The sequence below is a fragment of the Plecotus auritus genome (assembly GCF_963455305.1).
Source record: "Plecotus auritus genome assembly, chromosome: 11".
In the NCBI taxonomy this organism is placed as follows: Eukaryota; Metazoa; Chordata; class Mammalia; order Chiroptera; family Vespertilionidae; genus Plecotus; species Plecotus auritus.
This window is the reverse complement of record NC_137777.1, coordinates 6,721,000-6,743,036: the sequence shown is the minus strand read 5'-3', so window position 1 is coordinate 6,743,036 and position 22,037 is coordinate 6,721,000. Positions and strand designations below refer to the sequence as shown.

At 53.2% G+C, this 22,037-nt stretch overlaps 1 long non-coding RNA gene across 1 annotated transcript in view; it reads left to right on the top strand.

Annotated features, from left to right (window-relative positions):
- The window catches only part of LOC308236735, a 467,360-nt gene that overhangs the window by 173,920 nt on the left and 271,403 nt on the right, over positions 1 to 22,037 (top strand). The window contains exon 4 of the long non-coding RNA XR_013959325.1: positions 442 to 547. This is a non-coding gene — a long non-coding RNA (uncharacterized lncRNA). The remainder of the gene's footprint in view (positions 1 to 441; positions 548 to 22,037) is intronic.

Genomic DNA, 22,037 nt, shown 5'->3' with positions numbered 1-22,037 from the left:
GATTTCCTCATCAGAAGGATGGATCTGATCATACTGTCCGGGGTGACTTGGTGTGAAATATGCACTGGAACACAGCACAAACCTTGGCCCTTCTCATCCGTTCCTCCTTTTCCAACCCACTTTCAGCCCAGGAACTTCCTGGCACCTGCTAGCACTCAACATGGCAGTCTGCATGACTTCTGGTAGCCAGGCTGCCTCCCTAACCATGGCGGGGGCTTAAATGCACCTGCACGTAATGCTTGGTGTGTGTGTCTGTGTGCACACGCACTCAAGCCCATGTGCACGGCTTTGGTATGTGTGGCTCGACATTAAGCAAAACCCCCTTCCCGTGGATGAGTTAAGACTGCTTGCTGCTGGGGCCAGTGATCTATCATGGACCAAGGGTAGGACGCGTTGCAGCCAGCATCTGGGTGACAGCGTTCTTTATATTCTTCCCTGTAGCACGGTCGGTCCCTGGCAGCGGCGTGTCTTCAGACAGCGTGCCCATTACATCGGGACCATCCTCTTCCTGCAAATCAGAACAGTTGATTGCCACCCCAGGCTGAATGTGAGTATTGTGGGGGGGGGGGGGTTTGGTTGGTTTGTTTTCCAGGTGTAGGGGAGGGCCCCGCGGAGGGTGAGTCAGGGTTTTGCTGTCTGTGTGCCCTGGTGGAGTGTGTGGGGCAGGAGAGACTGGCAGGCATGCAACACGGGAGCCATGTGCTGTGGCCTCTGGTTTCACCTTCTCCCTTCAGCACTGCCTCCCGCAGCCCCGGTTCTCGGCTTCTTTTTAGGGCCGTGGTTTTCAGACTTCAGTTTGCAAATGATCACCTGGGAAGCTTGCTACAGTGCAGATTCCTGAGCTCCCCTCCCCCCTGCTGTTCTAACTCACGGGCTCTGGGTGGGGCCTAGAAGTAGCATTTTCGACAGACAGCTCTGATAGGTCCATTTGACCAGGAGGCACTAGAAGCAGGTGCCCGGGACCTATCAGGACTTCACAAACAAGTTTGAAATCAGATACAGTGATTAGTTTCAAAATGGGAAAACAACGCCGAAAAAATTGAAATAGGGATACATAGTTATGTAACTTTAGAGCAACTTGTCAGCTGCAGCCCAGCTTTTGCAAACAGGAATTGTTTTTAAGGTAGCATCTGGGTAGGTTTAGTATATTCGATACGCTGTATGCCAGGTCTGCAAAAACCTGGATAAAGCCCTAACACCATCCACCCAGCTCTGAAAAATAAAACCCTCGATTACTTCTTTTACAAACATCTTTGTATGGATTTTAGAGAGAGAGGAAGTGAGAGGGAGAGAGAAAGAGAGAGGGAAACATCGGTGTGCAAGAGAAACATCGATTGGCTGCCTCTTGCACACACCCCAACTGGGGATCGAACCTGCAACCTGGGCATGTGCCCTGACCTGGAATCAAACCAGTGACCTTTTGGTGCACAGGACAACACTCAACCAACCGAGCCACGCCAGCCAGGGCATAGATGATTTCTTTTTTTCAGCATTTCAATCTGGAAAGGCCTTTAATGCCCAGGCTTTGCCACCAGGGAAACTAAGGGAGGCCTAGGCGGAGAATGACTCCCTCAAGGTCACACAGCAAGTTTCTGGAAGAGTCGGACCAACACAGGGAGTGTGCACAAGTGTGTGAGGGCTTATTACATCCCTCCTCCCTGCAGCGGCCTCTTCCCCATCTGCCTTACCCTTTGGCTTCCCTTCCCTTTGGTCCCTCTGTCCTCAAGCTAGTCTCGAACGTGAGGGGAGAGGAGGAAGGTCATGGGGGAGCGGTGTCTCAGGACGGAGACCACTAGCCAATAGGCATTGCACGTGACAAGGCCTGTCTTCGGCTTCATCCCCAGCAGAGGGAGAAGGACTGAGTAACTCTCTGAAACGGAGGCAGACTTCTCAGCACCCAGTGAGCACCTACTGTGTGCTGGGCGTTGGGCACAGGCAGTGCACAGCAGGGAATAAGGCTGGCAAAGGCCCTGCCCTCAGGGAACTTCATTTGTTCAGCATCCATTCATTCAGCAGATATCTGCTGTGCATCCTCCACATGGCCGGCTCTCTGAACAAGGCAGATAGGAAGCTTAGGTTGTAGTGGGGGAGGCGGGCGGTAAGCAAGAGGACAGACCCATACACAAGAAACACATTGCAGACAGTGCCAAGTACAAGGAAGAAAACAGAAGAAGATGATGCCCTAGTCCAGTGGTCGGCAAACTGCGGCTCGCGAGCCACATGCGGCTCTTTGGCCCCTTGAGTGTGGCTCTTCCACAAAATACCACGTGCGGGCGCGCACGTACAGTGCGATTGAAACTTCGTGGCCCATGCGCAGAAGTCGGTTTTCGGCTCTCCAAAGAAATTTCCATCGTTGTCCTGTTGATATTGGGCTCTGTTGACTAAGGAGTTTGCCGACCACTGGCCTAGTCGATTTGGCTCAGTGGATAGAGCATCGCCCTGTGGACTGAAAGGTCCCAGGTTCGATTCTGGTCAAGGGCACATACCTCGGTTGCAGGCTCCGTCCTCACTGGCCCGGGCCCTGGTCGGGGCATGTGCAGGAGGCAACCAACTGATACGTTTCTCTCACATCGATATTTCTCTCTCTCTTTCCCTTTCTGTCTTTCCACTCTCTCTAAAAATCCATGGAAAAATACCCTCGAATGAGGATTTAAAAAAAGAAGGCGATGCGAGGGGCTGGCTGGGTGCAGGGCAGGCCCGGGGCCAGGGCTCAGTGGCCTCTCTCCTGCCACGCAGTAGCATTTTCACAGCCCACCCGACCTGGAAGTCCTGGCTCGGTTCTTTCTCCAGTGCGTCCTGCGGGCTGCCCCCAGATGGACCTCCCGGAAGGTCCTCTCATCGGCTGCACTGCTTCGCATGGCCTTCACTCTCTCAGCTCTCCAGGCCCTCGAAGTTCTGGACCCAACACCTGCTCCCAGGTCCCCCAGATGTTTGTCTTCTGTTCTGGCAGCAAAGGCCTCCTCACTGGCTGCCAAGAAGGCATCCCTCTCTGCCCCACCCCCACCCCCACCCCCACTTTGCAGGCTTTTTTTTTTAATATAAATATATTTTTATTGATTTCAGAAAGAGGAAGGGAGAGGGAGAGAGAGAAACATCCATGATGAGAATCATTGATTGCCTGCCTCCTGCACGCCCCCTACTGGGGATGGAGCCCGCAACCCAGTCACGTGCCCTGACTGGGAATCAAGCAGTGACCTCCTGGGTCGTAGGTCGACACTCATCCACTGAGCCAGGCCGTCCAGGCCCCCCTGCAGGCATTGGTCACCGCCCCCTCTCCTCCTGAAAGCTGCCCTCCCACCTGCCATCCACCCGTATGGCTCTCCCTTTGCAGCCCACAGCGACCTGCTCCCCTGCACCCAGACCGCACAGCGCCCACACCCGAGCCATCTTGGACCGACTTGTTTCGTTATCTGTCACTTCATTCCTCCACGGTTATCTAACATTCCTCAGGTGGCAATCTGGACTCCCTCCCTGGGGTCTTCCCTGAAAGAATGGCCTGGGTGTCGCAATGCCTCGCTGCAGTTTCGGTCTTCACAGGCACCTGCGCGATCCGTCTGTGAAGAATCGATGGGGTGGGTGGTCCAGGCTGGGGAGTGGAGGGGGGGAACCAGAGCCGTCACCCGCGGACTTCTCCCAGCCTCCTCGTCCAGTCCATTCTCAGAATGTGGCGGGGGCCTGGCCCAGACGCCATTGCCAGTGGCAGCAGGAATTGGTCTTTTGGAAGAACTGTTTATCAGGAGCCATCAAGGCGTCTCTTTGACCTTGTAACCCTCCTGGAGGAATGAGAAGGCGGGGGCGGGGGGAGAGGCGTGTGCAGGGAGGGGTGTTTGGAAGCTGGGTGCATTTAGGGGCGCATCCAAAACAAAATGCCACCCAGGGACACCGGTTGCTTCTGCGCCCCCGAATCTTTCCCAGATGCCGAGGGCTCACGATGGAGAGGAGTGGGCCACCGTCAGAGGGCAGGGACAGTTGGTGATGTCGCAGTCGCACGCAGTGCTGTGTCCTGCCTGGGATTCCGGAAAGCGCGGAAGAGAGATGTGCTCTTTGTTGGAAAAATGAATGTGTGGGTGCCTACTTGGGGGTCCTAGGAGTATGACGGTTGCTTTTTCTCTTTTGTCTTTATCTCTTACCTTTTTGGTAACCTGCCTTATCCAGTTATAAAAATGGTTTATTGCAACAGAAGAAAAGAAAAATGTATATATGGGTTTGTAGGGACCCGTGTGTCCCCGAAAGGGGCACCACATAGGGGCAGCCTGACATCCCCACCACTCCCTGAGGCTGTACGCAGGTCGTGACAGGTGCTCTGGTTGGCGGGGTGGGGTGGGGGGCGCTGCTCCCGGGTATGATGGCTCCGTGTGCCTCACCCACTGAGACGAGCTGCAGAGCCCCCAACACAGCGCCTGGTACACGCACAGCTCCCTGAAGGACGTGCCCTCTTTCCAAGTCTATGAAACAGTGCCACCACCGAGCCTGTTGTCCTTCTCATATCCCATCTCATTTAAAGCCCATCATAATGGTCCCAAAGGGTCCATTGTCATGTAATAAACCCCGTTTTACAGATGGGAAAGCTGAGTCCTTAGTTGCCATTCACAAAGCCTCTGCTGAGTCCCCAGCTCGGGCTCTTGGCATATATCTCCACGGAAGCTCACAGGACCCCCTAAGGCCGCACTTCATATCTGCTTTTCACTGCGGGGAAACTGAGGCTCTGTCAGGTTATTTCCCAAAGGATCCACAGCCAGAAAGAATCACGGGCACATTTATCCCTGGGTTTTCTGCCTCCACACCCGGCTGAGATGTTTCTTCTGAGCTGTGTTGTGAACGCCGCCTCCATTTAAAGCACGTTATCGATGTCTGTGTAGGATCCACTCCTTCTTCTTTTTCTGACTGCCTCATGCCCGTGCCCTCTGCTCCTGGTGGGCATCCGCCTGGTGGGTCTGCTGTGGGCCCTGTGTGTACGCTTACTCCTGTGTTGTTCTGACTGGGTATCCGTTTTGAATTTGGGCAGATGGGATTCGGCTACAGAGCTCCCTCTGGTTTCTCTCTCAGTTGTTTCTTTTTACTCAGTACAGCCCTCCTTTGGTGTCTGCTGGTTCCGGGATCCCCAAATCCACAGATGCTCAAGTCTCCTATGTAAAGTGGTACAGTGCTTGTATATAACCGACCCACATCCTGCCACGTCCTTTAAAGCATCTTTAGAGTGTTTATAATTCCTAATACAATGTAAGTACTGAGTAAATAGTTGTTATACTGCATTGTTCAAGGAAACGTGTGAAGAAAAGAAAGAGTGTACATCAGGCGTCCTCAAACTACGGCCCGCGGGCCACGCGCGGCCCGCCGAGGACATGTATCCGGCCCGCCGGGTGCCGCTGCCTGTCCTGCTTAGCAGCCGACTGGTCCCGGCCCGCAGTGCGCATAGGAATTTGTTCATAGTTTTTTTTAAAAACTATAGTCCAGCCCTCCAACGGTCTGAGGGACAGTGAACTGGCCCCCTGTTTAAAAAGTTTGAGGACCCCTGGACATGCTCAGTCCCGCCGTGACCATCACAGGTCTAACGACACAGTACACGTCAGCGATAACACAACCCCCTCCCCGCACCCCCCCCCCCCACCCAAATACTATTGATCCATGGATGGCTGAAGCCACGGATTCGGTGCCTGTGGATACGGAGGGCCGACTGTCCCATCTGTTTAGATCCACCTGATTGCTCTGGGTGCACCTAGCTCATACGGGGCCGCCTCTCCCCTCCCCTTGCCGTAGGTCCTGCCATTGGCCAGTCTTGCCCCTGCTGAGGAGCCCAGCCGTGGCTGTGACAGGCAGCGCACACCTGTAGTGGCGTGGACTGTGGGAGAGTCAGAGAAACTCTGGCTGAGCTGGATGAGTCATCGTGCGCCGTGGTGGATGCTTTCACAAGTGCTGTCTGATCGTTTTCCAGAATGACTGTGCCGTTTGCCGGGCCACCGGTGTGCTCCGAGTTCCGGTTTCCCCACGTCCTCCCAGCACCTGGCGCTATCAGAGGGGGCAGGAAGGATGCTCAGGCAGGTCAGGGCACTGGATCGGCGTCTCTGAGGCTCCTGCTCGCTGCACATCAACGTATCATAACAACATCTTGAGCAGGAAGGGTACAGGGAAGGAGAGGGGGGGCGGGGCGCCTTACTTAATGCAGCTCTGTCTTCTATTAAGGAAGACCGTTGCTCCAGAAGCCCCCAGTAGGTAGACTTCCCTTACGTCAGTGGTCGGCAAACTCATTAGTCAACGGAGTCAAATATCAACAGGACAATGATTGAAATTTCTTTTGAGAGCCAAATTTTTTAAACTTAAACGTCTTCTAACGCCACTTCTTCAAAATAGACTCGCCCAGGCCGTGGTATTTTGTGGAAGAGCCACACTCAAGGGGCCAAAGAGCCGCATGTGGCTCGCGAGCCGCCGTTTGCCGACCACGGCCTTACGTCTTTTTGTTTTCTTTTTTTGTTGTTGTTGTTAATCCTCACCCGAGGATATTTTTCCATTGGTTTTTAGGGAGAGTGGAAAAGAGAGGGAAAGACAGAGAAACATCGATGTGAGAGAAACACATCGATTGGTTGCCTCCTGCTCCCACCAGGGCTCGGGCCAGGGAGGAGCCTGCAACCTAGGTAACGTGCCCTTGACCAGAATCGAACCCAGGACCCTTTGGTCCGCAGGCCGACGCTCTATCCACTGAGCCAAACTGGCTAGGGCGACTTCCCTTGTGTCTTCTTAGCCAGATGGGACTGGGCGTCCTCCCGAAGGCCGTTCCTGACAGAGAGAACGGATCGGATCCCATGGCTGCCCGCCCAGGACCCGAGCAGAACGGGGCATGTCTGAGTAAGGAGGACGATACAGTGGCTGAGCACTTACTCAGCGCTAGAGTCTTTCACACCAGACCTCTCATTTTGCAGTTTTTTGAGTACATCTTGCCTCTATCGTTCAAGGGACTGTCCCCTTCCTAGTCTGTGATTAACCACATGCAGAGTTTCTGATTGAGTCAACCAGCACGCGACGGTGACCTTGGGCCCAGATCTGCCCAACTCATTCTGGAATTTGCCATTCGTGTCCGTCGGACGTCAGCCCTGTTCCCACGCCAGCTGCCCCAACTTCAGTTTCCTTCTGGGCTCCCAGGGGAGAGGTCAAGACAAGAGATTCAGGGGGCCGAGCGCCCATCTCCTGCCCATGCCGGGGTTCCCAGGCGGAATGCCGGCTGAGGACAGGTGGGAAGAACAGCTGTGCGGGAATAGGACCACAGCAGGCAGCCGGACCCCCTCAGCCACGTGCCTGCTGTGTCACCCTTGTGTTTCTGCCTCGCCGAAGAAACTAAGTGCTCAGTGGTACCTAGTCGTTACAACTGATTGAGCAGTTACTCTGTCAGGCGGCCCAGGGAGCATCTTTCCCCTATGATCTCACCATATAACTGCCCTATCAGGCCGTTTCTGTGTTTTGGTTAAAGCACAGGCTCCAGTCAGACCGCCCATAGAATCCCTGTTCGGAAATTTATTGGCTGTGTGGCCTTGGGCAAGTTACTGCCCTTTCTGTGTGCCTTAGCTTTCTCCTTTGTTTGTGCTACAAATACTCGATGCGTTCCTAAACTAAGTGCTGAGGGTAACACTGGCTTAGAGCACACACATAGCTCACACCTGCTACATATGACCTGTTGTTATGGCCATTTTAAAAATGAAGAGCCCGGCCAGTGTGGCTCAGTGGTTGAGTGTCGACCCGTGCACAAGAGGTCCCCGGTCAGGGCACATGCAGCGTTGCGGGCTTGAACCCCAGTAGGGGGCGTGCAGGAGGCCACCGGTCAGTGATTCTCTCTCATCATTGATGTTTCTATCCCTCTTACTCTCCCTTCCTCTGAAATTAAATAAATAAATATATATATATATATATATATATATATGTGTGTGTGTGTGTGTGTGTGTGTGTGTGTGTGTATAAATAAATTAAATATGGTGAAGAAATCAGAGGCTCAGAGAGATCAGCTTACCAAACCCCCGGCAGCTGGGAGTAGCAGGGCCTCTTCCCCACTGCACATCCCCAGTAGATGTGTGGCCCGAGCAAGCAGGGTTGCTACTCCTCCATAAAAGAGATTTTCTTTCTTTTTAAGTTATATAATGGTTTTATTTATTTCTTTTTCTTTTTTTTAAATGTATTTACTGTTGAAAATACTACATATCTCCCCTTTTTTTCTCCCATTGACCCCTTCTAGCCGGCCCCTGCCCCGGCCCCAGGCCTCCAGCACCTGTTGTCTGTGTCCATGGGTTATGCCTATGTGCATACAAGTTCTTTGGTTGATCTCCCCACCCACTCCCGCCTTCCCATTGAAGACCCAGTCAGTGACACGCTTTGTAAGGAAGTAGCCCCCAGCCACCGACCCTAAGGACACGGCCTGAGGCTTCAGCACCCCGTAGGTGCGCGGCTCATTCTGGAAGGTGGGTAGGTGAGCGGATCATTCTGGAAGGTGGGTAAGTGAGCGGATCATTCTGGAAGGTGGGTAGGTGCACGGATCATTCTGGAAGGTGGCTAGGGACACGGGGCCATGGCAGGAAGGGTGTGCCCTGGGACAGCAAAGGCCCGGCCTTTAATTCCTGGTTCCCCCACCAGACTTTGTGGGGCCTCAGCCTCCTGGTCTTTAAATTGGGATTTCTACTCTATTTCCCTCCAGGAAGGACTAGGAATGCTGTCTCACCGGAAGGTGGCCCGCGCAGCTTATTCCGGAATTAGGGTTTCCTGTGTGACTGCGTATTTCTTTATCTCAACCCGAAGTTACAGGCGTTCACACAACCTGGAAGTGTTGCGTCCCCCAAACCCGTGTACTCATGGGAAGGCTCTGCAAACCAGGGCTTCGGAACCTTCTGGAAGAGGGTTTTCCAGCCCGACTAAGGGAAATGGGCTGGAGTCAGGGGTTGCTGAGACTTTTGGAGAATGGGATGCGTATCCAGGCTCTTGGTTTGGGGGCAAATAGACCAGGTAGCTCTCCGCTACACGGGACATTCCTCGCGGAATTTGACCACCGGAGCCTTTTAATTCATACGTGGGTGTGAGCGGCCAAGCGCTCGGTCTGAACGAAGGATCGCAGGCTAGGTGGTTTAAGCAAAAATGGTGGTTGGTGCTCATGCCCTGAATTTCCTGGAGGACTTCCATAGTTTTATTTTTTAATTTAGAAAAAAACTTTTTTATTGATTTTAGAGGGAGAGAGAGAGAGAGAGAAACATCAGCCGGCTGGCTCCTGCACACCTTGCGGTGAGGATGGAGCCCGGAACCCTGGCAGGTACCCCGACCGGGGATTAAACCAGTGACCTCTTGGTTCATGGTTTGGTGCTCAACTACCAAGCCATCGGCCAGGCTCCTGGAAGGACTTTTAAATGCAGCCCTGCTTAAGAAGTGACGTAGCTATCTTTTATTTTTAAAAGTTAAATGTCCCTCTCTCCCTTTTCTTTCCTTCTTTTCTGGTCTTGCCTCCCTCCCTCCTCTCTCTCCCTCCCCTCTCTCCCTCCCAGGCTCCCTTCTTTCCCTCCCTTCCTCCCTCCCCCCTCCCTCCCTCCCTTCTTCCCTCCCTTCCTCCCTTCCTCTCTCCCTCCCTCCTTCCTTCCCTCCCTCCCTCCTTCCCTCCCTGCCTCCCTCTCTTCCTCCCTTCTTCCCTCCTTCCCTCCCTTCCTCCCTCCCCCCTCCCTCCCTCCCTTCTTCCCTCCCTTCCTCCCTTCCTCTCTCCCTCCCTCCTTCCTTCCCTCCCTCCCTCTTTCCCTCCCTGCCTCCCTCTCTCCCTCCCTTCTTCCCTCCCTCCCTCTCTCCCTTCCCCCTCCTTCCCTCCTAGGGAAACATTCACACTGTTGAAAACTCAAAAGACCCAGAAAGATCCTCAGTGAAAGTGAAGTGTCTCCCTCAGTCTCCAGTCCCCAGCCACCCGCAGGTCTTCCTTCCAGGGCACAGCCAGCATCAGAAGCCCCGTGTCCATCCTTCTAGAGATAGGCTGTGCGTGCCCAAGAAAACCGCACGTGTGATGTCTCCTTCTGTATTGCATGAGGTCGTTGTGTTTTATAGCATTTAAGCCCCATGATTTAGGCCATAACCAGGGAAGAGAGGTGGCCTGTCATGCCTTCCCATTTCTCGCCAGTTATTCGGCCTCCATTCCCAGTTGCTTCCTACCAGCTGTTGCCCTGTGCTCTCTGCTCACAGGACCGATGCCCAGGCGTGTGCGAAGACGTGGGGGCCTCTCCGATAACTTGGCTGTGGATCCGGGGTGGTGCAGCCCAGCTGTGGAGAGTCTTCCTTTCAGGAGGTGCTGGGTTCTGCCTTGACCTCCCCCTCTGCAGGCAGGAAGTCTGGATGTAGTCCAGGGGGTCTCCAGAAACCTCCCCAGCGAAGGTGGCCCTCTGGGAACCCCGCCTCTACCCAAGGGCAGCTTTTAGGTCACCTTCTCTTGACCTGGGTCACCGGGTGCAGAATCACACACCTGAGAGATGGCCGAGGCTGTAGTTCCTTAAATTGAGCCACGCATCCATCTCCAGGAGCCCCTGTTAAAGGCAGATTCTCAGTCACTTAATCTGAGTGGCGCCGAGACTTTGCACGAATCATGAGCTCAGGGATGCTGATGCCCTGGTCACTACCCGAGCAGGTAGGACACACCATGAGCTCAGGGATGCTGATGCCCTGGTCCCCACCCTGAGCAGCCAAGGCAGACCATGAGCTCAGGGATGCTGATGCTCTGGTCCCCATCCTGAGCAGCTAGGACACACCATGAGCTCAGGGATGCTGATGGCCTGGTCCCCACCCTGAGCAGCCAGGACACACCATGAGCTCAGGGATGCTGATGCCCTGGTCCCCACCCTGAGCAGCTAGGACACACCATGAGCTCAGGGATGCTGATGCCCTGGTCCCACCCTGAGCAGCTAGGACACACCATGAGCTCAGGGATGCTGATACCCTGGTCCCCACCCTGAGCAGGTAGGACACACCATGAGCTCAGGGATGCTGATGCCCTGGTCCCCATCCTGAGCAGCCAGGACACACCATGAGCTCAGGGATGCTGATGCCCTGGTCCCCACCCTGAGCAGGTAGGACACACCATGAGCTCAGGGATGCTGATACCCTGGTCCCCACCCTGAGCAGGTAGGACACACCATGAGCTCAGGGATGCTGATACCCTGGTCCCCATCCTAAGCAGCTAGGACACACCATGAGCTCAGGGATGCTGATGGCCTGGTCCCCATCCTGAGCAGCTAGGACACACCATGAGCTCAGGGATGCTGATGGCCTGGTCCCCACCCTGAGCAGCTAGGACACACCATGAGCTCAGGGATGCTGATGCCCTGGTCCCCATCCTAAGCAGCTAGGACACACCATGAGCTCAGGGATGCTGATGGCCTGGTCCCCATCCTGAGCAGCTAGGACACACCATGAACTCAGGGATGCTGATACCCTGGTCCCCATCCTAAGCAGCTAGGACACACCATGAGCTCAGGGATGCTGATGTCCTGGTCCCCATCCTGAGCAGGTAGGACACACCATGAGCTCAGGGATGCTGATGCCCTGGTCCCACCCTGAGCAGCTAGGACACACCATGAGCTCAGGGATGCTGATGCCCTGGTCCCCACCCTGAGCAGCTAGGACACACCATGAGCTCAGGGATGCTGATGCTCTGGTCCCCACCCTGAGCAGGTAGGATGCATCTTCTTTCCTGCCCTGCTCACGCCACATGCAGTGCTGGTCTGCACATGTTCTGACTCTGTTGACGCACGGTGTCCTGTTTCATCTTCCTGACCATCCAGCGAGGTGCGGGAACACGATCTGTTTTATTTCAGGTGAACATGGCCACGTTCCCCACGCGCCCCCTTCGCACCCCTTCTCCCTCAGCATGTAACACCTTTCCCCAGTGATCGGGTCACGGCTGAGCTGTCTTCTGTTCATGTGGTCTTGACAGCATGGCTAGTCTGGAAGTTGTATTTTCCATTAAACGTCCTCATTGAACTGCTTTGGTTTTGAAAGGATTCCGTTCGGCCGGCTAGTTATGAAGCCGTGGCTACAAGGAGATATTTGCCCTCAAGTTCAGGCTCTCAGGTCATTGTCATCCAAGGCTCGCTCTCTTCCTCCCGGAGCCGTGGGCGGCCTTGTGTCTTTCCCTCACACCGCAGGCCTCTCGGGAGTTCTTTTCAGAAATCCAAATCCAAGCGGCGATGCTGGCGGAGGCGCTTCCTGGCCTCACCCAGTGAACGGTATGTACTGATGCAGACCGCCGGGATCAGTGCTGTGGAAAAGCAACAAAACCCTCGCCCCCTGTTTGTGGGGATTAAATTTGGGGGGACTGAAAACCACCCTTTGCACGACGGCAGTCCGTTGTGAACTCTAACTGCAGCCAGACCTTTGAAATTCCTGGGAGATCACCCAGGATGTGTTCATTTGCAGGTGGGTGTCCCGGGGGTTGTTTTTCTAAGATGTCGTATTAGCCTATTAGGTGTTGGGGCCGGAGTAGGACCCCTGAGATGTACTTCCTGGTTTATCCAGTGCCAGTGGTGTGTTCTCAGCCAGGGCGCCAACCTTCTCTGGGATGCATCCAGGGGGATTATGCTTCCCAATGAGCTGAGGATTCACTAAGAGAAAACCTAAAAACCACACTCACTGGGGAGTGTTTCACCGGGCATTTCGGAGCCTGGTCCCTGGCAGCAGGATCATCCTGTGAACTGATGAGGCCTCTAAGAGGCCACCAGAACCCACGACTGGGGCTTGTTTCCCACGAGAAGCTGCCCTCCCCGCAGGGAACATACACCCGACCCTTCAGTGGGCTCCCAGGGAGGCCCAGGGAAGGTTCTGGCTGCCATGATTCATAGGCAGAGCTCCCCACCCCGAGCCCCGAGGCTGTGTGGCTCTGTATTCCTGATTTGAGACGCAGGACCACAAGGGTGGCAGGTCGTGATTCACAGGCTGCCTGCGGGTTTCCCTGGGGGTCCCGGGGAGGCCTTCCCACGTGGGCCGAGCGCGCTGGCCCCCGGACTGGGTCTTACACGCTGGTCTGGTGGTTCTGCAGGTGAAAGGTTGAGCTCTGGGGTGTGAGAGCTGCGTGGGAGTTGCAGCCCCGCCAGGTCTCTGGGGGTTTTGCGCCGCTGCTGTTTCTGAGCACGCCCAGGGCTACGGTTCCCGGCCTGAGCAGGGCTCTCTTTACGGGAATGAGGGGGTCGGTGATGCTCCCCTGGGCCAGCTCCTGGGGCAGGTGACTTCACCTCTCCCAGCCTCCACTTCCTGCCCTGCCGGGCTTCCAGGAGGTCCAGTGCGACTCCCCAGGTGGTGCCCAACCCAGGTGACCTTGCTTCCCCTTCCCCTCTCTCACACGGAAAAACAAGTTTATAGGCTCTGTAACTGAGCTTCCAAACCGTGCTATAGATATGTTTCACACTATCCAAATACCACACAAAGACAGCACACGGAGGGAGAGGTCATTAGCTTCAACTGGCCTCCTTCTTCTTCTTCTTCTTCTTCTTCTTCTTCTTCTTCTTCTTCTTCTTCTTCTTCTTCTTCTTCTTCCTCCCCCTCCTCCTCCTCCTCCTCCTCCTCCTCCTCCTCCTCCTCCTTCTTCTTCTTCTTCTTCTTCTACCTCCTCCTCCTCCTCCTCCTCCTCCTCCTCCTCCTCCTCCTCTTCTTCTTCTTCTTCTTCTTCTAAATATATATTTTATTGATTTTTTTACAGAGAGGAAGAGAGAGGGATAGAGAGCTAGAAACATCGATGAGAGAGAAACATCGATCAGCTGCCTCCAGCACACCTCCTACTGGGGATGTGCCTGCAACTAAGGTACATGCCCTTGACTGGAATCGAACCTGGGACCTTTCAGTCCGCAGGCCGACGCTCTATCCACTGAGCCAAACCGGTTAGGGCTCTTCTTCTTTTTTTTTAAGGGCATCGGTCATTCCACTTGCTAACCTTCACTCACTGCAAGTTTTTTAGTAGCTCCTGCTCCCTCCCCAACCCCAGTTCAGTAACTACTTGCCAGCCTGGTTTGCACTGCTGCCGATGAATGCCGAGCAGGCCCTGCTGCCGTTCCCGGTATCTGGTGCTCCTCCAAGTGACCAGTCCCCGTTTTATTCACAACCTGGACGCTAAGACAGGAGTCCGCCCGGCCTGTGATCCACAGATACCTAATCAGAAATGCTTGATGCTGTGGGGCTGGTGGGAGCGAGAGTCAGACATAAATTCCCTGGCCCCTTGAGTGAAGTCGCATGGGTGTGGGGTGCGTGTGGCAGATGTCAGGTTGTGGTTCGTGGGGACGGTCCCTGCCCTCCGGAGCCTGCTGTGGAGGGGGGCTGCGGGTGACCACATGCCCAGGGTGGCTGAAGGGGTTCCAGTCTATGCCTGTTATCCCAGCCTTTTAGGCATTCAGCGCTATCACTGTGTCACAGTTTGGATATAGACGGTTCTGGAGACACCAGATTGGGAGTTCTTAAAGAAATGTCATTAACAAAATCAGAAGGACGAGGCAATGCGTTTGCAGGCTGGGCTTGTTTATTGAAAACTATCCGTGTGTAAGTGGATCGTGCAGTTCACACGTGTTGTTCAGGCTCTGCTGGATTATTTCATTTCCCCTCCCGGCCACCCGCTGGTTAGGTACCCTGACTCGCTGCCACAAGTTAGAGATAAGAAGATTGAGGCTTAGGGAGCTTGAGTCATTTGCCTGAAGCTCTATAGCTGTTAGTGTTAAGTCATATGGATGTCCATTCAGTTAGAGTTTTGAGATTTAGAATTGCAGGGACCCTGGGTTAGTATTCTGCAGTTACCATTTTTAAAAAGTATTTTCTTTTATTGATTTTAGAGAGGAAGGGAGAGGGAGAGATAGAGGAAAACATCAATGATGAAAGAGAATCATTGATCAGCTGCCTCCTGCACCCCTGTCCCTGGGGATTGAGCCTGCAACCTGGACATGTGCCCTGACCAGGAATCGAATCGTGACCTCCTGATTCATAGGTTGATGCTCAACCACTGGCCACACCGGCCAGGCTGGGGCTATCATTTTGCCAGCCTTGTGAACTTGACCTTGTGACTCTTAGCTGCAGTGTGCCCATCTGTAAAATGGGGGTAGTAATACTCACCATGGCGTGTGCTGTCTGCTGTCTCTCCACTGCGTGGTGCCTTGATAGTTTTGGGTGGTCAGGAGGAGGCCTCAGGGAAGACACGCCCCAACCCCAGCCTCATGAGATGAATCAAGACTGGTTTAAGCCAGATATGGTCATGGCGGCCATGGTGTTGGCAGATACTTTTTCTGATTTTGTTAGGGGAAGCATTTTCTTTCCGGATAAAAAGACAAAGCCCCCGTTAGGGGAAGCTCATGTGACCCTTTCCCACCTGGATCTCTGGTATGATCCCGGAGATTCAGCAGCCACCTTGCAACCGTGAGGCAATACGCACCGGACGAAATGGGTGGAAATTCCTAAAAGATAGGAAAGGCAGGCTGTGTGCTGGCGTTGGCAAGCCCTCCCACCAGCCCCAGTCAGCAGAGGCCCCCAGACTTTGTGTGATGGGCACAGTTCCTCCTTGCTTATGCCACCCTAAACGGACCTGCTTTTTATTTGCAGCTGAAAGCATTTGCAGTGGCTGTGTAGATTTCCACCGAAGCACCGTGTCGAGCGGCTTCATAGGGTGGTCAAGAGCCCAATCCCAAAGCCAGGGTTTCTGGGTGCTAATCTCGGCTCTGTCACTAATCAGCTGTTTGACCCGGACAAGTCACTTGTCTTCTCTGTGACTCACTGTCCACACGTGTGAAGTGCTCGATAAATGCACCGTGAGTATTGGATGAAGGACAAGCATCGTACTCGCCACGTGTGAGGGTTATGAGTGTTAAAGGACAGGATATTTTATTACATGATTGGGACAGTGTCGGACACATAGCAAGTGGCTACGTACATGTTTGTAACACACACACACACACACACACACAATTAAAAGCGGTCACTATTACAGGCGTGGGCTTGCTCCTTGGCCTGGTTATCAGCCACTTGTGCTACTTAAGAGGACCTTGACCCTGTCACTCCTGAGACTCACGGAGCATGAAACTCCCCCTAACGCCTGCCTCAAAGCAGTAACACCGGTGGTTTCTTTTTGACAGGAAGGGCTCCTAAGAGAACAGTGACTTGTAAAAGAAGGAGGGGCTGTGACTACCAAGTCGTGTCATGCAGTGAATGACCAAAATACCCAACTGGCCCATGCAAATGGCTGTGGGTCTCCCCCGACGGCCCTTGCAGAAGGCTCTAGACTTTCTTGAACTCCTTTTTGAAAGGGTCTTTCCAGCCATGGCTTACTCTTTTGAATGTCCTCCTATCTTTCTAGTTGGTAGGTGGGGATGTGTGTGTGTGTGTGGGGGGGGGGGGGGCGGGGGATGGACATAAGGGTGGGGAGGAGGGGGCAATGCCTGTACTGCAGGCCCTTTTATGCCACGAAGGACAAGACCCCTGGCCAGTGTGTGCAGGAGCTGATTTGACCCAGGTCTCTCTCACTTTCTGCCACCCACATGGACACCCTCTGGAGAGATCAGATTTGAATTGGGGCAGCAATGAAGCATTTGAGGGAAATAAGTCTTGTTTGCCAGGTTAAAGGATTGACTGGTAGATACGGCCATTAGCAAATCCTCTGGAATCTTCCTTCAAATGAGATGCCCATCCCCCTACTTCTTATCCTCTTCACCAATGATAGTCCAGACCACGCCACTTCCACCTTCTGCCTGGGTCACTGCCTCTACCTGGCCTTCCGGTGTCTCCTATTCCCTCCTTTCTCTCTCAGCAGCCAGGGGGACCCTGTAAAAACATCCGACCATTGTCTGAAGCTGTGGGTAGTACCAAGCTCTGCGGTACTGTGTGTTTTCCTATACATGCCTATGACAAAGTTTGATTTATAAGTGAGAAATGGTAAGAGATTAACAACAATAACTAATAATCAAATAATCATTGGAGCCCTGGCTGGTTTGGCTCAGTGGATGGAGCGTTGGCCTGTGGACTGAAGGGTCCCAGGTTCCATTCTGGCCAAGGATACATGCCCGGGTTGTGGGCTCGATCCCCAGTAGGGGGCGTGCAGGAGGCAGCCGGTCAATGATTTTCTCTCATTATTGATGTTTCTATCTCTCCCTCTCCTTTCCTCTCTGAAATCAATAAAAATATATTATTAAAAAATTAAAAATAAAAGTCACTGGACTCACCTGATTTTAAAAAAACCCCTTCAGTGGAGTCCTGTCTCACTTAGAATAAAATCCAAGCCTTTCCCCCCATCCCCGCCACCCGTCCCCCACTGGCCTTCTTGCTTTAGGCCATGCATACCTGCCCAGGCTGGCCTCGGGGCCTTTGCACAGAATGTGACCCTTGTGTGCAACAGTCTTTCCCCTGCATCCCTGCCGGCCTCATTTCCTCACTCCTCTTAGATCTCCGCTCAGACGTCAGCTCCCGAGAGGCCTTCTCTGACCACCCCCTGTGACACACATCCCCCCACTCCTCATTTTCTGTCATTATCCGTGGTCCCGAGGACTTGCCGATATCATTACAGATAACTTTTTGCCTTCCCCATCAGAAGATAAGCCCTGTGAGGAAAGAAGCACTGCCTTGTTCATTAAAGTTTTCATAGAACCTAGAACATTCTAAAGTCACCGTGCTCAGTAAATGTTACACTACATACAGCCTGGGGTCTCCTGTGAACTGATACATTTGCCCCAGATCCACTTCCCAGAAAGCACCAGACCAGTGAGTACTTTGAAAGTGATCATGCTAGTAACCGGATGATTTATCCCGCATTTGCTTGAAAATGCTCCTACCCTGGCCAGTGTGGCTCAATTGGCTCGGTGTCATCCCTGCACCGAAGGTTACCCAAGTTCGATTCCTGGTCAGGCCACATGCCCGGTTTGTGGGCTGGATCCCCAGTAAGGGGGCTTGCAGGAGGCAGCTGATTGAGGTTTCACTTTCACATAAATGTTTCTCCCTCTCCCTCTCCCTTCCTTTGTCTAAAAAGCAATAAAGATACAAAAAAGAAAAAAAAAAAAAGGCAAAGAAAATGCTCCTTATCACATTGGGTTCTTTTTCTCCCTTTCGCTCCTGGGCACCAAGCAATCCCAAATATGGTGTCTTTGCCCCAGTCAGACCAGGGTTCTCACCAGTGATGGTTTCAAAACAAAGTGGCCCTACTCCTCGACATTCTCATGGAAAGGTGGGGTCTGTGTCCTTTTGCTGAGTCCCTTGACTGCTTCAAGAAGTAGAGCCACAAAAGGTCACGGGGCTCCCACCTGGCCCCCTGGGCTGCTCGTTGTGGGGGAAGCACCAAGGCTGCCTGCAGAGGTCATGGGTAGGTGCTGTGGTCCGTGGTCTCAGCTGAGCCGGCAGCCAGCAGCCAGGTTGGCCAATGGCCATGCAGACTGCCATCTTGGAAGTGTAGAGCATTTGCACTTTCAAATGACCACAGCCCAGCCGACATTTGACTGCAAGGTCATGGGAAACCCCAAGTGAGAACCACCCAGCCAAGCCCTTCCAAATTCCTGACCCAAAACACATGAGTGACATCACGCGATTATTATTTTACGACGGCTAGTGTTACGGTAATTTGTACTCAGCAGGAGTAACCAGAACTCCACCCTAACTCTTCTCCTATGAGGCCCTCTTGGGCAAATTCATCTCTAACACTCTGGGCATCAGATTTCTCATTTATGTGGTGGTTGTTTAGTTCCAAAGCAAGTTTGCTTGCAAACCTAGCAGGCTTTCTGGCATACACCGCATTTCCTCCGACCTAAGATGCCATCACTTACACAGCTCACCTTTAATTCATGTGCCACTAAGAAAGAAGCAGATGCTCCCAACGAACCCCCTGGTACCACTGGCTGTAGGACAAAGATCCTAAGATGTGTATATGTCTTAGGATCTTTGATTTAAAGAGTTAAGCTCAGGCACAGAACAAGACCCCCAAGACTTGAGTTTGTGAGAAACGGGAGGTGAGCTGACAGCAAGGGCCACTTTGTGTGAAAGTCTCCAACCCCCTGGCCCCTTTGCAGAAGGAAGCATGCAGATCAATAACAAGGACCTTGTGGTCCAGGCAGAAAGCGCCTTCCTCGGGCAGCTGGGGAATGGTTAGGATTCAGATGACATCATGTCACGGTTATTCAGCAGAAATGTATTTTGCAAGAGAGATGAAGTGAGGTCCCTAGCTCTGGCTGTGAGCGCATGAGCTCTGTTTAGTGGAAACTCATCTCCAGTCCTGGGAGTAGACCAAGCCCCGTTTCTCTGTGGTTTTTGGAGTCCTTTCTTTTTCAGGACAGTAACGAATAGTTCCTTGGGAGATGTCAGCCCATGAGCAGACGGGGTCTGTGGGCACAGGGATGACAGAGGTGAGCCGGGCCACATCTAGTGGAGCAGAAACGCGAGGAAGCGTCGGGACAAGCTTGAGGCTCAGCTTTTGCATGGAGGGCCCCGTTTAGTCAGTACCGCTATGGTCGGTGAGCCCCCTCAGGACCAGAGAGGTTAACTTTCTTGCTCAAAGCCACACAGCTGTATTATATCAGCTTAGTCCACCAGACTCAGCCTTGTGCTCGTCCCCACCGTGCTGTGCTGATCAGAATTTTTGCAGAGGCGTGGAAACCAGTTCACGTGACACTCCCACAAGCCCAGGGCCCTCGGCACACTGTCCTGCCAGCCTCTTGAGCAGGGGATTCCTTTCAACAGCTCCTTGCCTTTGCCAGTGAGAGTTTCTTCCTGGTGAACACCAAAACATCTGTCAAGGCCCAGCTCCAAGGGCACACCTTCACCCTTGTTCCCACGGAGCCATTCCCGGCCGCCCTGTCTCCAGTGAACTGTCCCTGCGGCACTTGGCTGGCCCTCCCAGTGGTGGTGGTGGTGGTGGTGGTGGTGATGGCTGCCCGTCACTCCTATTCGACGGGAAGTTTCCTGAGGCCCCGCCATTAGACTGAGTCTGAATCCCACCTCTGGCTTGTGTCCCTGGGCAAGTTCCTTACCTTTCCCAGGCCTTAATTTTCTTATCTACCCATGGAAATACCCTCGCTACCTACTCCCGAGGATTGTCATGAACCCTATCTACAACGTGGAAACAACCCTCTGGTCCACTTCCCAGGATTCTCACCAGCTCTCGGATGGCAGGAAAGGGTGCACGCTGTTTGTGATGGTGTCAGGCACTGGCCACGTGTCTTCCTACCTCATCTCACGTAGTTCTCGCCCCCACCCTCTCGGGTAGCTTCTTTCTCCATCTTCCCCAACGTACAGATGGGGACACAGAGGTAAAGCCATATGTTCACTCTACAATGTGACAAAACTGGACTCTGATCTTACGTTTTCACCTTTCTCTCGAGTGGGTCCCAGGGGAAACCTCCCGTGGGTTGAATTCTGAGGCGGTTTTGTCATGAACCAACCTCTTGAGGTGTTCTTTAGTGAAGGTCCTCATTTCCCACTCACTCTTGGGTCGGTGGTCTTTGCCCTGATTTGTAGAAAAATGATGCTACAACATTCTTGTTTACACAATGTGCATCTCCGCCAATCACACGTTCCTCCACCTTCTGGCTCTCATGGGGGGTGGGTTGCCCATTTATGTACTGAACCAAAATCATGTCTCAGATGATCAGCCTTGCAAAGCTCAAGCACACCCTTGACGTCAGACTCAGATCCCGCTCCGTCCCCAATCCAAATGCCGCCGTTGCCATTTCCCGGGGGATGACCAGCTGGCTGTTTCTTCCGGGTTGACTCTACTGCTGATTCATGGGGACCCGCTCCAGTGGCAGGCGAAGGGAAGCTCTGCCTTCATTTTCTCCTCAAGGTGTTGATGTAAGAAATGTCCAAACCGCCCTAGCTGGTTTGGCTCAGTGGACAGAGCATCGGCCTGGGTTCGATTCTGGTCAAGGGCATGTACCTTGGTTGCGGGCTCAGTCCCCAGCAGGGGGCGTGCAAGAGGCAGCCAATCAATGATTCTCATCATTGATGTTTCTATCTCTCTCTCCCTCTCCCTTCCTCTCTGAGATCAATAAAAATATATGAAAGAGAGAAAGGAAGAACGAAAGAAAGAAAGAAAGAAAGAAAGAAAGAAAGAAAGAAAGAAAGAAAGAAAGAAAGAAAGAAAGGAATGTCTAGACCTACGGGAATTTTTGTAGGAGTTCATTTGAGCCAGACTGAGGACATTGCCGGGAAGAACGGTCTTAAATGCTCCGGGGAGGGACCGTTTGGCAATTTCTTTTATGCATTTGGAATGAAGGAGGGAACCTCAGGAAGACTGCACGAAGGTGGGAGAAGCAAGGTGCCGGGTGGGTACCAAGATTGTGTGCTCCTTTGAGGGTGGTGACCCTTCCAAGGGGTCTGAGAAACAGGCATTTCAAAGGTGTGTTAGCCTGAAAGCACAGAAACGGGGCTCCCTTAAGGCGAAGATGAACCTTGTACCGAAGGTGCTGTAAGCCTGGGCTGTGACTCCCCACCAGGACCTGCCCAGTTAGGAATTCGTGATCAGAGCACCCGATGAGATGATTTTCTGTCAGTGGACTGATCAGATTTATGGTAGAGCCCCCTTTTCATCGGCAGTGGGGTGTCAGTGAAACTCCTTAAACAAAACAAATTGGATCCTATCTGCCAGAAAACATTCTGAGTGAATAGAGCCGTGCCCATCCCTAAGTTGAGCTCTCGCCCTTCCAGAATGTTGGGGCTCTCAGAGTGGAGAGAGGGGTGCACCCCATTGGCGGTGTGGCAGCAATCTTCTGTCTGAGTGTGGATCTGGTGAAAGGTGAGAGGTGCAGAGGGGCTCCAAGGTCGACCAGTTGTCCCAGCGTACTGAAGAGCAGGCATTGGGTGCCACCATGGGCATTGGTCAGCGTTCACTTTTAGCAGCCACACCGGGATTCTAATTGTGATGGAGAAAGACATTGGGGCAGTGGTTGGGAGAAGGAACTACAGTTATCGAGGGCCTAGTCTGTGTCAGGCACTGAGAGAGGTTCTTCAGATATCTGGGTTTTCTATGCGTCTCCTCTTGCTAACTTCTCCTTTGGTTCCATTGTCTTCAGAGAAGATGTCCTATGTATTCCAGCCCTTTGAAGTGC